We start from the raw sequence: 13,944 nt of genomic DNA on the forward strand, positions 1-13,944 counted from the left end.
CACGTAAGTGTCCGACCATACAAACCTGCGCTTCTGGTCAGCCGGAAGTTTGTTAACATTCCCCGACCAGCTTAACAGAAGGAAAAGTAGCGCACGTGTGTCTCGTGGCCTACGACTTCCCCGCTTCGCCACGTATACTGATACTGTCAGGGGTGCCTTTGCGTCAAGAAATATTTCGTCTGCTGAAGATCGACGTAGTACTAGCAACATGATGAAAGTTTTGCGTTGAATGTTTATTGTCGTACACGCAGGGAAAACAGACATATTTCGACTTATGCCTACAAACGGGTATCCATAAAATAGAGAAATAGAAGCAGATACAGCAGAGGCGAAAGGCCAAAAGAAGTTTTTAGGGCGAAATAATTTCCTTCAACAAAAGAAAAGTTCTGCTTCCAAACGCTCTACAGCATGTGACGCACTCGCCCACTTACCGATCTCCGGTAAGCCTTCGGTACCCGCGGCAGTCAGCAGCTGAAGATATACGGTATTACAACTGTACCACGTACCGTCACTGCTGAAAGGTTACAGGTACCGACTAAAGGGCAAAGACACGGGTGCATCTAGTAATACTTCGGGCTAGTTGGAGATGGTTCGACGATGGAAGAGAAGCCATAGCAGTTTATATACTTTGACATGATTCGTTTATTTAATATTATGAGACAGACCGCCTCTACAGAAAAGTTGATATAAAAGATTTTGGTCTCTCGAGCAAGATATGCTACGGGACAGTAACGAGTCGTAAGCAGTCACGCAGTATAAGATGTAATTTCTTTGAACTCTTCGCTCTCTTCAGAACTTAAACAGCATGGAGAGGCTATTAACTAGGGATATTCGGATTGCTCCCACTGATCTCACGTAATTAAATCGTTGCCCTCCAAAACAATGACCAAGAGCTTCGTAGTCTACGAAATTAAACAATAATCGACATTAACTCAGTTTATTACATTACAGTGCGTGATAAATGATGCGACAAACATTGGCAGTGCTAAATTAAAAGCTTGGCCGGCCTGGTCAAGGGATGTGGGGCTGATTCTAAAACACGCTTTCAGGACAACACAATTAAATCCACATAGTCGTTATGTGATTGTCGAGTATTAAAAGGCAGTATACCTTTCTATAGTGCTATCTGCCAATGTTTGTCGAATCATTTATCACGCACTGTAATGTAATAAACTGAGTTAACGTCGATTATTGTTTAATTTCGTACATTGCGAAGCTCTTGGTCATTGTTATAAGTTGCTCAAACTCGCTAAAAATAACTTGACTGCCCTATAGTTCGTCTCGATGTCGTGGTTACGTCTCACAATATTAATCTGCAGGTGGTGGCTCCAAAATCAGTCATTGGTGTTGTACCATCAACTCGCAAGTGGGGCTAAGTTCAAATCAATCAGAAAAATTTCTAAGTCATCTGCTCATGTGTCCGAAGACATGACTGGGTGCAGAGACCTCAGCTGTCTGACTACGTGCAGAGAAGAAGTCCGTCGGAGGCGAAAACTAGTGGTGAAGTGATTTTTTACAGTGCTTCCTAACAGAAAGACTCGTGTCCCGGCATTTTTCATTCGTCACCTCGTTTTTAGTGGCTGATCTTCCTTACAATGACTGGAGAAAAGATGTTTTAAATGAAGCCTTGTTTCAGGCGGATACCCGATAACATAGGCCAGTCTGACTGCATGGCGTTGACCGCCGAAGCTGTTGCCGAGTATCTTCCATGAATTCACTTGGAGTGGCCTTCCCCTCCCTTCCGCCACTTTCAGCGCCCCCCCCCCCCCTTTCACGACCTGCTGCTTCCTCGCTCGCTTACAGCCCAGCACAATATAATTCGTAATGGCCTCTTATTAAGGTGAACATGTAATTCAGTATGGAAGTGTAATCTACATTAGTTAAGTACTCTCTGTCACTGGTACTGATAAATATCTCATTTATCACTGTCGATTAGTTATTCCAATTAAACTTTATTTTTCATTCCAGTTTTATATCAGTTATTGGATAGGTTTCGAAAAAACTACTGTGTAGCAATCGATCACAAGAATTCCAGTTGTGCTCAATCAGTTGCTTCAGACAGAGATCTCTTCGTCCTCCATAACAAAAATTTGCATGTACTAACCGACTGATCTGTTGTATCATAACAGACACTTTCTGCTAAAACATGAAACTGCTTGAATTTATCTGTCTCATTTTGTATGAATCTCTTTACACAGACCATGAGCCTTGCAGACATAGAGTTTCTTGTGTGCCTCAACTGTACACATTGTCTTATTGTAAGTACATCTACAATGGAGGGCTATCTGTGGAGAAATCAGACAAGTCTGTGGTTCCCAAACAGCGGCAGCAACTATTTCAGTAGTTGCAGGGCATCAGCCTTGATGATTGACTGATCTGGAATCGTACCATTAGCGAGCATGGCTTTGCTGTTCTGGTACTGTGAAAGACTGAAAGTCACGGCAATCCACGGACTTTACTTCTTCTCAGGACATACAACTCCACAGTAAGTTGAAAAATGATGGGATCCTTTTGGGCAAAAAACGAGAAAGATGAAAAGATGGAAACGTCTCCCAACTGCATCCCCCTCTGGGCAAAAACTGCTCAGGAGTATGTCGGTATTTGAAAAACAAAAACTGCTTACCATGTGTCATGGTGTGACGTGTTAGATTCCTTACTGGAGAAGATAGGTTAGAAAACTGGAAAAGAGAAATGGGTAGGTTGAAGTTAGATATAACTGGAATTAGTGCGGTGGCAGGAAGAACAGGACTTTCAGTCAGATGAGGACCAGCTTATGAATACAAATACAAATAGGTGTAACGCAGGAGTAGGTGTAATAGTAAATAAGAAAATAGCAGTGTGCGTAAGATACTATGACAGCACAGTGAATACATTGTAGTAGGTGACACAGGTGTGAAGACACCATCCACCACAGTAGTACAAATCTATACGCAAAATTCCTCTGCATAGTTAGGGAGATGAAATCTTGAGCGTGGAAAGGATATGGGATTAGACAGTAGACAACAGAACAGATGGAAACGTAGTAGGAGTATATGGACTGGCTTAAAAGAATGAACGTGGCAACCCCTGTTAGAATTTTTGAACAAAGAATAATTAAATCTTCGATAACACTTGGTTTAAGAATCATGTAACAAATATGTATATGTGCAAGAGAACTGATCATTTTCAGATTGATTATATAATTATGAGACATATTTTGTAACCAGATTTTAAAACACAAAATGTTTAAAGGAGCAAATATGAACTATGATCATAATTAACTTGTTATAATCTGCATAATACTAAAAGAAGGAGGGAAAGCTGAGAGATGGAAAGAATATGTAGAAGTGGTGTATAAGATAAGTGAATGGAAGACAACATCATAGAAGGTAAGGAGAAGTAAATGGTCACCAGCCAAGAGATATGATACAGAGAGAAGAGTTGGACAGAGCACAGAAAAGGCTAAATCCGTACAAGTCCGAAAGAGCTTAATTAATAAAATGTGGACAATTTTTCTAGTCAAGTCTGACGAGCCACGCAGTACATTATGCAGGTAATACACATCAAAAAAGTTCCTTGTATATGAAAGGTACCTATTTGTAGTTGCTTCACAGTTCCTCGTATATGAAAGGTAACTATTTGTAGTTGCTTTACATTTCCATAAAGATGAGACACACGAAGTACTTGATAACAAGTCCCTCCTCATACTAGAAAAATAGTTCTTCTCGCGATTCATTCTATTACGTCACATAGTATCATGTTCTGGGGTAACTCGACAAACCGAGCCAAAGCTTTTAGAGCGCAAAAGCTTCTAATAAGACTCATTTGTGGTGTAAATTCAAGAACATCATGTAGAAACCTGTTCAAGGAACAGCGTGTTCTATCCACTGCTTCTAAGCATACTTCTTTTATTAATTAAATTTGTTGCAAGTGATGTGTCTCATTTCTAACCAATAGCTCAATACATAGTATCATTATAAGAAATAAAAACAATCTACATAATGATCTAAAATCACTTACCTTCGTCCAGAAAGGGGTCCAATATTCAGGAACACACATTTTTGATAAGTTGCCAGTAACCATTAAAAACATGGTTTCATATAAAACGTAGTTTAAACGGAATTTGAAAGGCATTTCGATAGGCAACTGTATAGATGTATATCTATACGTGTATACTTTAACAGTGACTGTTAGATCTGTCCGCGCGGGATTAGCCGAGCGGTCTCAGGCGCTGCAGTCATTGACTGTGCGACTGGTCCCGGCGGAGGTTAGAGTCCTCCCTCGGGCATGGGTGTGTGTGTGGGTTTGTCCTTAGGATATTTAGGTTAGGTAGTGTGTAAGCTGATTACCTTACCAGTTAAGTCCCATAAGATTTCACACACATTTGAACATTTTTTGTTGGATCGGCTTATGTAAAAAGTTCGTTAGATATCCGTCTTGGCACCAGTGGGTCACAACAGTCAAGATTAAGTATTTTGTGTATGATAAATTTATTAAAGTTTATAACTATGTTTCATTCTGACAGTGTATTAATTCTGTAAACATTAGCAGTTCCAGAATGTTTCATATCAGCGCACACTCCGCTGCAGAGTGAAAAATTTCTCATTCTGGAAACATCCCCCAGGCTGTGGCTAAGCCATGTCTCCGCAATATCCTTTCTTTCAGGAGTGCTCGTTCTGCAAGGTTCGCAGGAGAGCTTCTGTAAAGTTTGGAAGGTAGGAGGCGAGGAACTGGCAGAAGTAAAGCTGTGAGTACCGGACGTGAGTCGTGCTTCGGTAGCTCAGTTGGTAGAGCACTTGCCCGGGAAAGGCAAAGGTCCCGAGTTCGAGTCTCGGTCGGGCACACAGTTTTAATCTGTCAGGAAGTTTCATTAGCAGTTCCAGTTTACTGTAATTTATTCACATATTTTGACAATCTAGTGGCAAATGATCATGTAAGTGAGTATTATTTCAAATGTTTCATGCTTTATATGTTATATTTTCTTACTTGTTCTACACCCACGAGAATCGCCTCATTTTTGGGTCTTTGGAACGAAAATGAATCTAATATAATATAATATAATCCTTAGAAAAAAATGTATTTCAAAAACCTGGAGGGTGTTGTTGGTACACTAGTTGACTACTTTTCGGCATAATCGGCATCCCATTCAGTGCATGTGGTGAGCTGTGGCACAAGCTTTCCCGCCTGTTCCTACACCCATTTCGGAACCTCCTTATGGACCTACCTGTTAGTTGAAACTTTAATTCCACTCACGTGTGCCTTCAGGGAGCGGAAAAGATGATAACCTGAAAGCGCGAAGTCGGGGTAACACGGGTGGCGGTTCAAAAATACCAACCAAATGAGTCCAAGAGCGAGCTGGTGGCTAAAACTGGGTGAGGACAGGCGCTCTCATGCAACGTGCACACACCTCTCGTCAGCATTCCCCTCCTTTTGTTTGAATGCCGTTTTTGAGTTTTTTTTAGGTCGCACAATATATTTGTGCATTAATGGCCTTCCTACAAGGCAAAATGTTGGTCAGAATGACGTATTTTTCGGTCCCAAGACACTAACACCATGTTTGTTTTTTTTAATTTTATTTTATTTTACTTTTTTGCCCGAAGTTATGAGGAAGAATTTCTTGGGACTGCGGACACGACTGTGACGACTGTCATTTTGTGTCAGGCGTGTAATGAGCCACCCACGTTTCATCTCCAGTTACAATAGAGCTCAGAAATACTCACTCTCCAGTTCAAGTCTCTCAAGAAACTCGAGTTGATCATTCATCTGATTTTCCTTCTGTTGCTCTGTGATCTGTTTTGGCACCCGCCTTGCGCTCAGTTTCCGGTATCCCTGCGTTTCTATGAGTGCCTTGTGCCTTGTGAAGGGGAATTGTGGACACATCGCAGAATTTTCACTCACTGTCAATCGGCGATCTTCACAAACAGTTTCCTCCATTTCTTGCATCAACTCATCAGTTAAAATGGAAGGCATTCCATTCCTCTGTTCATCACGAATATTTGTTCAACATCCATTAAACTCCCTACGCCAGCTAAACACATCCGTTTTGTTCATAACACGTTCACCGTTAAATGTTTTGAATCACGAAAGAAATTCAGTAGGTGTTTCCCCTTTCGCGAGCAGGAAACTGATTACATCACATTGCTCGCACTTTTGGCGAGGTTTCTTATCGACATTTTTCGCGTATCTGCATACTACAATGCGAGTTACCGTATTACCGTGTTCCCGCGGCACTTGCTCAGCTCAGGGGATTTCCCCAATGCCACTTAGTGTTGCCAACTCTCAAAAAACGAAAAAACACAGTCCGTTGTCGTCACTTACACTACTGGCCATTAAACATGCTACACCAAGAAAAAATGCAGATGATAAACGGGTATTCATTAGACAAATTTATTAAACTAGAACTGACATGTGATTACATTTTCACGCAATTTGGGTGCATAGATGCTGAGAAATCAGTACCCAGAAAACCACCTCTGGCAGTAGTAACGGCGGTGATACGCCTGGGCATTGAGTCAAACAGAGCTTGGATGGCGTGTACAGGTACAGCTGCCCATACAGCTTCAACACGATATCACATTTCATCAAGAGTAGTGACTGGCGCATTTTGACGAGCCACTTGCTCGGCCACCATTGACCAGACGTTTTCAATTGGTGAGAGAATTGGATGGCGATGACAAATACACGCTTCCAATATGCGTTCACCGCCATGTCGCCAAACACGGATGCGACCATCATGATGCTGTAAACAGAACCTGGATTCATCCGAAAAAAAAGACGTTTCGCCAGGTTCGTCGTTGAGTACACCATCGCAGGCGCTCCTGTCTGTGATGCAGCGTCAAGGGTAACCCAGCCATGGTCTCCGAGCTGATAGTCCGTGCTGCAGTAAACGTCGTTGAACTGTTCGTGCAGATGGTTGTTGTCTTGGAAACGTCCCCATCTGTTGACTCAGGGATCGAGACGTGGCTGCACGATTCGTTACAGCCATGAGCATACACAAGTGTGTATTGCACTCAACTTTTTAGCGGTCCGAGAGTTAAATTAGTTCAATGGTCGGTGCGGTACCGATAGAGGTATTCAAAGTACCCTCCGCCACACACCGTCAGGTGGCTTGCGCCGTATGGATGTAGATGGAGACTAGAAGAAGGGATGGGTTGGTAGGACATGTTCGGAGGCATCAAGGGATCACCAGTTTAGTATTGTAGGGCAGCATGTAGTGTAAAAATCGTAGAGGGAGACTAAGAGATGAATACACTAAGCAGCTTCAGAACGATGTAGGTTGCAGCAGGTATTGGGAGGCGAAGAAGCTTGCACAGGATAGAGTAGCATTGAGAGCTGCATCAAACTAGTGTGAGGATTGAAGACCACAACAACAATCAACAATATGAAAAGCGTGAAACACTGGAAGTATGAAATCATAACGTCTTACTCTGAAAATACAAAAAGAAAATTGTTTAAAAATTCTCGTTAAAATATTGAAAATATAGAACAACGCATGTGGAAATAGAAACAAACCCAAAGATCGTAAAATTATATAAATGGAATTACGGATAGCACCAAGAACTTAGTTAAGTGTAATATTAATGGTTAAAAATATTGAAAGCATAAAACCACGAAAAGTGTAAAAAAATGAATTGTAAAAGTGAGACCATATACCGCAACTCATGTTCCGTGGAACAGGATGTGACAGCTACGGTTGATTGCATTTGCTTTTGCTTAATGGTGTTGTACGGCTCGCAGGTGGACGACTGGAAGCGGCCTTCACAGTTTCTAAGAATGCAGTGTTAATAAAATACTTCTACTGATTTATTGTGTATAAGAAACTCTGTTTCGTCTAAGATTGTCAGGAGGGGTCCCTTAGGTTCATTGTGCAGCACTTCTAAACACGTATCAATGGTTCCAACAAGATGTTTCGATTTTAGAAGATGCTTATCATATGTTTTTTTACTACTAAGAATTGAAGCGTGCTCTTTGAAGCGTATTTCAAACGTCCTACCTATCTGACCTATATAACCTTTGCACAGTTTGGGTTCTAGTTTATACAAACCCCCTGCCATGAATTTCGAGACTTTTTTTCATACGACACCTCAGTTTGAAGTGAATAATGTTATTAGACTGAAATCCATACGCAAATTGTATGGCAATAATTTCTGAATTTTCTAGTCTTCCTGTTCAATTGTCTGCGTACTAACATTGATTTTGCGTTGTTGTTGTCATCCAGTTATTTGTAGTAACTTACTGTTGAACTGGATAACGATTGCTTACTGCAACCTGTTTTATAATAGCCATTATTTTGCTCCCTTTTGCTGGCTTAATGGAAGTTTTAAAAAATTATTACACAGAGATCGAAAAAGTGCCGTCTTGATTGTTTCAGGGTGCTAAAAAACAGAATCAATTAATACGTTTATGTACAATTCCTTTCCGCTTACTGTAAATGTTTTAGATCTGAAGACGATCCACAGTGATCGAAACAAAACATGTAATTAAGAATCTGCAGCTGAGACTGAATAATTAATAAGAATTGTTTTAAGTGCACCATTGCGTTTCAGCTCGGAATGTCGTCAAAGGTACTACAACAGATGGATGACGAAGATATGTTCCGGTAGTTTTGTGTATCACTCGCGCTTTTCTTCTTGTAGTTGGATGTGACCTATGCCTTCTTCCAACCATTTGATACAGGTTTTTATTCGCGGGATCTATGGTGGACTGTGGTTAAAAGGGGGGGGGGGGGGGGGGCTTACTGAGACGCAAATAACGATAGAGTCCGATAGAGATTCCACTGAGCTTTGGAGCTTTGTTCAATTTTAACGTTTATGCTGTTTTTCAATGCAGCTGACACAAGTATCTATTCCACTCAACTTTGCAGCGGTGCTAGAATTAAATTAGTTCAATAGTCATGGATTTTCCTTTGTAAAGGAACATTTGAAAACGGAGTTCGCCTTTTCTACTTTTCCTTTACTACTCTATATTTCAGTTCCTGCCTCGTCCCTGAGAGTCTGGACACAATCACTTACATATGTCGAGCACTAGTTTGGGTTTTATGAAAGGCCTTTCAATGATATTCTGCTATGGTAGTCTCTGAAGACTTCACACTTAGCCTTTTTGTCAGCCAATCGCGTTTAATTTAGCATTTCTCTGTCTGCAGCCCTATGCTTTGTTTTACACCTGGTTCTTTGGAAGACTGTTTACAAGGGCTGCATGTCCTGGATGGTTCAAATGGCTTTGAGCACTATGGGACTTAAGTTCTGATGTCATCAGTCCCCTAGAACTTAGAACTACTTAATCACACACATCCATGCCCGAGGCAGGATTCGAATCTGCGACCGGAGTGGTCGTGCGGATCCAGACTGTAGCGCCTAGAACCGCTTGGCCACTCCGCCCGGCCCTGGAGGTTTCCTTCCGGCACGAAGTATGCAGCTAAGTACATACGTATGCATAGTTTTATTAACTATTCTTCTAAACTTCAGTTATATTTCCTCTACGTGTGCCTGCTCAGAGCTAAATTTATCAGTTTCCTGTTTGAGATATACTACTTAGATACGGTGATTCAAAAATTCTTTTACATTCTTTGGGGACTTGTTCCTTATAATAAAACAATAAGGTACATATTGACAAACGGACAAATATCTTTAGTTAATTAATGAATTTGATGTTTAGTACATGAGTTATACATTTTCAGCTTGAAAGTGTCAGCAACTCAGGAACCCAAAACACATTTTTAAGATCTCCTCCTTCCACTTGCCCCCGCATGGGCTGTCGCACCTTTTTAAATACTCTCTGATGTGTCGAATGATTTAATAAGCGACGATGATACATCGATGAAGAGTTTCTGTAACCGCGTTGCCTGTTTAAGGTGCCCCAGGACTGAGGGCGGAAAAATGTGAATGCCATGAAACTGGTCTTCTGTTAACTATCCATCTGTTGTGGTAGTTATCAGCCATTGCATCTCGAACAAGGGCATTAAAATGTGGTGGAGTCCCAACATGGACAAACAACATGGTTCTTCGTCTTTCCAGGGACTCATCAAGTGTAGGACAGTGTTCTGAATAAAGTGCCAGACAGCAACTGTAAGACTTGCTGCGAGAACGTATGGACCTACCAGTACCAGAAGGTCACCTACAACTCCAGCTTACAACTAATCATATACTTACGCTAATCTCGGCCTGAACTAATACAGTGAGTCAAAACCTTTCTTGAATGAGTGTAATGAGGACCCTGTTTTTCACCTGGAAAGCTGTGGTCAGTAAACTCATTAATAGCTTGAAAAAGATTTTTTTTATATATTCAGGGTGATTCAGTTGCCCCTACCTACGGGTTTCATGCAGCCTGTAATGCTTTCAAATAACATGCACTAGACTTTCATATTCTCTCACTCACTAAACACAAAGTATCAGTCCCACAGAAATAATCAACAGGACCTTCTTGTAGGAAATTTAATATAGTCAAATTTTATACTGGGATATTTTTCGCTAGATGTCATAGTTTTCGAATTATTTAAGAAAAATATGATCTTCAGACTCGTTTTTGCGAATAACTCGAAAACAGTTGCCTCAAGCAAAATCGTCTGCCAACACAAAATTTAACTACATTAAATTTTCTACGAAAAGATCCTACAGGACTAATTAGTAAAGTAATCTAAGATCCATCCGAACAGGCCTCAAAAGGCCCAATGGTACGGACCGTCAGTGGCGTCATCCACCACAGCTGACAGGAGTCACTAGACGTGGATATGGAGGAGTATGTGGTCCACACACTGCCCTCCCGGCTGTTGTCAGTTTTCGTGACTGTAGCTGATACTTCTCAACGAAGTAGCTCCTCAATTGGCCTCACAAGGGATGAGTACACTCCAACTTCCCAGCAGCGCTAGGTAGACACGGACGGTCGCCCAGCCAAGTACTAGCCAAGCTGGACAGTGGCTTCTCCGGTGATCCGACGGGAACTGGCGTTACCAATGCGGCTACGCCGTTGACATGTGGGCCTAACAGTTTGCACGTAGCCAGCTAGAGAATCTGAAATTCTCGCGTGTGGTTTTTGAAGGCTTTGGGGGCTACAGAAAACCCTTCACTAGGCGCAGCTAAATTTCCCTGTATGTTTGTATGGACATTTTATCCATGTACCGCTAAAAAGTATAACCCTGGACGCAACTCGGCAAATACGTGTATGAGAGAGTTTCTGAAGCACAAAACAGCATATGCTTGAAGCACAGATGTGATTGGTACCAAAAATTATTTACTCCACATGAGAAATTACTTCAGTGCCGATAGTGCGGTTTGTCTGAGGATAGGACAGAGACGCTTTCCGATCTAGTCGTCTCTCTGAGATGGATGCGCTGGCCTAACTGCAGTTCCCCAGAGCGCGCGATGCGGCACACTGGAGGGGTTTTATTATTTTCGTCTGCGTGTTGGCCGGCGGCAGCGGGCGCGAAGCGACGGCGGCTGAAAGCCGAGACCGAGCCTGAGCAGCCGCTTGTTTACCGGCTGCTGATGGATGGCCGCCATCTGTCGGAATCCGGGCAGGCGCGCCTCTCAGGTCGCGGGCTGCTCCACGTCTCGCCAGGGCTCTTCTGCTGATGATATCGTATTCTTCCGCGTCTGTCTTGGCACTTCACAACTTATCGTGGGCCACATCTGTTTACCAAATGTCTGGATATTCCAGTCAGCTAAAAACAGTCATGGGATACCTCTTACAATCATGCCGGACTTCCTTTTCCCCGGGGTATTGCATCAATTCTAAGTGGCGTGGACTCAACGAATCGCTGGAAGCTCCTTACAGTAATACTGAACCATGCTGCCTCTACAGGGTGTTACAAAAAGGTACGGCCAGACTTTCAGGAAACATTATGTGGACATGTGTCCGGAAACGCTTAATTTCCATGTTAGAGCTCATTCTAGTTTCGTCAGTATGTACTGTACATCCTCGATCCACCGCCAGTTGACCCAATTGAAGGAAGGTAATGTTGACTTCGGTTCTTATGTTGACATGTGACTCATTGCCCTACAGTACTAGCATCAAACACATCAGTACGTAGCATCAACAGGTTAGTGTTCATCACGAACGTGGTTTTGCAGTCAGTGCAATGTTTAGGAATGCGGGGTTGGCAGGTGCCCATTCCATGTATGGATTAGCATGGGGCAATAGCCGTGGCGCGGTACGTTTATATCGAGACATATTTCCAGAACGAAGGTGTCCCGATAGGAAGACGTTCGAAGCAATTGATCGGCGTCTTAGGTAGCACAGAACATTCCAGCCTATGACTCGCGACTGGGGAATACCTAGAACGACGAAGACATCTGCAATGGACGAGGCAATTCTTCGTGCAGTTGACGACAACCCTAATGTCAGCGTCAGAGAAGTTGCTGCTGTACAAGGTAACGTTGACCACGACACTGTATGGAGAGTGCTACGGGAGAACCAGTTGTTTCCGTACCATGTACAGCGTGTGCAGGCACTATCAGCAGCTGGTTGGCGCCCACGGGTACACTTCTGCGACTGGTTCATCCAACAATGTCTCAATCCTCGTTTCAGTGCAAATGTTCTCTTTGCGGATGAGGCTTCATTCCGACGTGATCAAATTGTAAATTTTCGCAATCAGCGTGTGTGCGCTGACGAGAATCCGCACGCAATTCAGTGACCGATGGATTGGTAGAGGCGGACCAATTCCATGGCCTCCACGCTCTCCTGACCTTAACCCTCTTGACTTTCACTTATGGGGGCATTTGAAAGCTCCTGTCTACGCAACCCAGGTACCAAATGTAGAGACTCTTCGTGCTCGTATTGTGGACGGCTGTGATACAATACGCCATTCTCCAGGGCTGCATCAGCGCATCAGGGATTCCATGCGACGGAGGGTGGATGCATGTATCCTCGCTAACGGAGGACATTTTGAACGTTCCTGTAACAAAGTGTTTGAAGTCACGTTGGTACGTTCTGTTGTTGTGTGTTTCCATTCCATGATTAATGTGATTTGAAGAGAAGTAATAAAATGAGCTCTAACATGGAAAGTAAGCGTTCCCGGACACATGTCCACGTAACATATATCCTTTCTTTGTGTGTGAGGAATGTTTCCTGAAAGTTTGGCCCTACCTTTTTGTAACACCCTGTATAGCAGTCAGTTACTGCAGAAGTTCTGCTGGTGCAGGATTTTGTGCACAAAGTGACCTCTCGATTGTATACCAAAAATGTTCGTCGGCACTTATGACGGCCTATCGGTATGGACAAATGATTCGTTCGAATTGTACAGAATGTATTTCAAGTCAATTGCGAACATTCGTGTCCCAGTGCCATGTCACATTATCATCCATAAAGTCTAAGTCTCCAAATGATCTCAAAGTAGTCGAACATAACCATTTCCAGCCAGCGATCGGTTCATTTGGACCAGAGGACTCAGGCCATTCCACATAAACACAGCCCCCACCATTATTGAACCACCACTAGCTTGCACAGCGCCTTGGTGGAAACTTTGGTCCACGTCTTCGTGGAGTCTGCGCAACACTCGAACACAACCATCTGCTCTCACCATCTGAAATCGGGATTCATCTGACAGGCCACGGTTTTCCACTCAACTAAAGTTCAACCGATATGACCACTAGCTCGGGAGAGGCGCTGCAGCCGATATGATATTAGTAAAGGTACTCGAGTCGGTCTTCTGCTGCCATCGCCCATATTTCACCACACTGTCCTAACTGATACATCCGTCGCACATTTCTGCTGTTATTTCACGCAATGTTGCTTGTGTGCTTACAAAAACACCGCTTCTCTCGGTCGTTAAGCGAACTCCGTCGGGTACTGCGTTGTCTGTGGTGAGAGCTAAATGCCTGAAATTTGGTGCTCTCGGCATACTAAAACGTTCCATGCGTCTAGTTTGAATTAACATATCGCATTATAGGTGTGTTGATTCCCGCTGTGCAGCCATAATCAAATCTTAAACATTTGCACAAGAATCACCCTAGTACAAACAAATAACAGCTC

The 13,944-nt window shown here is 42.8% G+C and overlaps 1 non-coding gene across 1 annotated transcript; it reads left to right on the plus strand.

Moving 5' to 3' along the window:
- Positions 1-4,747: 4,747 nt before the first annotated feature.
- On the plus strand, positions 4,748-4,822 carry Trnas-gga (transfer RNA serine (anticodon GGA)). Its single transcript has one exon. It is a non-coding gene; the product is annotated as a tRNA-Ser (tRNA).
- Positions 4,823-13,944: the final 9,122 nt, after the last annotated feature.

The sequence above is a fragment of the Schistocerca gregaria genome, chromosome 4 (assembly GCF_023897955.1).
Source record: "Schistocerca gregaria isolate iqSchGreg1 chromosome 4, iqSchGreg1.2, whole genome shotgun sequence".
NCBI lineage: Eukaryota > Metazoa > Arthropoda > Insecta > Orthoptera > Acrididae > Schistocerca > Schistocerca gregaria.